The sequence below is a fragment of the Psammomys obesus genome, unplaced genomic scaffold (assembly GCF_907164565.1).
Source record: "Psammomys obesus unplaced genomic scaffold, mPsaObe1.curated_primary_1811, whole genome shotgun sequence".
NCBI lineage: Eukaryota > Metazoa > Chordata > Mammalia > Rodentia > Muridae > Psammomys > Psammomys obesus.
In genome coordinates this window covers 490-2,747 of record NW_026589411.1, presented here as the reverse complement: position 1 = coordinate 2,747, position 2,258 = coordinate 490, and the positions used below count along the sequence as shown (strand labels likewise).

At 35.8% G+C, this 2,258-nt stretch overlaps 1 pseudogene; it reads right to left on the bottom strand.

Annotated features, from left to right (window-relative positions):
• Nucleotides 1–1,527: 1,527 nt before the first annotated feature.
• On the bottom strand, nt 1,528–1,875 carry LOC129674981 (60S ribosomal protein L31-like; annotated as a pseudogene).
• Nucleotides 1,876–2,258: the final 383 nt, after the last annotated feature.

Here is a 2,258-nt window from a genome sequence, read left to right as displayed (position 1 = left end):
GAATGGTGTGACAGTGGTAATACTGTTTATGGGATAACCAGCCTCTTTCTTGATTGTCTTTGAAGCTTCCCATAGTAGGGAATTCATACCTGGTACTATAAACATAATCAAAACCCATAGTTAAGAAAGTCATAGGTTCTAGAGTACCATCTACAGGTTATATTTGTCTAGTGTTATGTTGTGACGTTACCTTCTGAATATTTATGCTTATATCTACAAATTTGTGCTATTTCCAGCCTTGGTCAGAAAAGCTTCTCATTGTAGTGAGTAGTGGTTTAATACAGAAATTCACAACTAGTCAAATTAGTACCTCTCCTTTTCTAAGCCTCAGGAAACACCATCAGAGAGGGATTAAAATGAAATTAAGAGCTGGAGGATGAGAAGTTCTATGAAATGTTGTCCTCTGTATATAACATGATTGTTGCATATATAAACCAGGAGTAGATAGGATCAAGATATACATATATGTGTGTGTGTGTATGTATGACAATTTCAAATAATACATTATTTTTAAAGTAAATATGTACAATATTATTCTTTAATAGATAGTATTACTATTCTTTAGTAGATAGGAAAAATGGAAATATCCAAAATGTTCATTGACAGAATTTACGGTGGTGCTATAAAGCATTAGTGTACTAAAACAGAAATAATTAGTGATGAGTATGACTTAAAATATCGGTGAAGGTAAATATTTTAAAGTCACTAAATGTGAATAAAAAATAAATTGGAGAAGAAAGAATTTGGGGACAATCAAATACTTGCCACTAGTATACCTATCCAGCAGAATATGTTGCTGAAATTATGAGTAAGAAAAATAACAATTTAGATCAGATGGTCCAGTTTACATAAATACAGGAAGAGTATCACAAAAGAAAGAAATAAAGACAAAATAATCTTTCTTTATTAATTTTTCTAAAAAAATTTATTTAAAGGTAATACTATCAACATAATATCCTTATGATGAAATGGATGTAAATAAAATAAATTAGTCTTACAAGGGGCAGAGGAAAAAACTGGGAATGCTCTTTTATGAGGTACAGACACAATGTGTAAAGTGGTATAAAGTTATTTGATTGAAGTTCTCAATTAGTTGAAAATGGATATTGCAATCTCCAGGAAATTTGCTTATAGAAGTAACAAAGAAATGTAAGATAAAACAAAATCCATCACATTGAGGTTGGATAGACAAACCAACAGAAGGAAAAGAGCCCAAGAAGAGTCACAATAACCAGAGACCTACCTTTTAAACACTCAGGAGTCTCATAAAAAAAATGCTAAAATTAAAGTTATACCATATGCAGAGGACCTGCTCATGAAGGCCATGTGCTTGCTGCTGTGAGTTCATATGAGCTCTGTTCAGTAGATTTAGGGGTCCTTGTTCTGGCAGTGTCCTCCATGAGTCCCTCCTAGACATCTCTTTTTATCAAACTTCTCTTGGGTCCGTGGATTGTAGTGTGATTTTTTTTCCTTTATTTATTTATGTTTTTTGAGGCAGTTATGCAACCTTATTTGACATTCAGTAGGTTAGTTTATATCCACTTTGACTGTCTGTTGATTTTTGAGTGTGGTAACAGGCACATAAGTTACCAATGTATAGAGCTTGTTCGGTCAATCCTAATCTTTTTCATGCTTTCTGGACAAATGTACTCAGATGTGATATGGAACATTCCTTACTCCTTTAGCCCTGACATGTTTATTGAGCCTGGTATCTATGGACACATCTGGAGTCCTCATCTCCTTCATGGCAAAATTCTGAATTTCTTTGTGTGTCCCAGGAACACACTTCTTGAAGCTCACTCCATGGATGTGCTTCTGAATGTTGGTGGTGTATTCTCAGGTCACCATGTTGTTGAAGGCAGAATGGTCCTTCTTTTTTTTTTTAATTTTTATTATTAGTTACGTTTTATTAACGCTCTATCCCAGCTGTGTCCTGCTCCCCCATTCCCTCCCAATCCCATCCTCCCTCCCTCATCTTCTCCCTGCCCCTTTCCAAGTCCACTGATTGGGGAGGACCTCCTCTTCTTTGATCTGACCCTGGTTTATCAGGTATCTTCAAGACTGACTGCAAAGTTCTCCTCTGTGGCCTATAAGGACTGCTCCTCCTTTAGGGGATGAGCAGGGTCAAAGAATCTGCCATTGAGTTCCTGTCAGAAATAGTCCCTGTTCCTCTTACTAGGAAAAAAACAATTGGTAACTGAGCTACAATGGGCTACATCTGAGCAGAGGTTCTAGGTTATACCCATACATAGACCTTG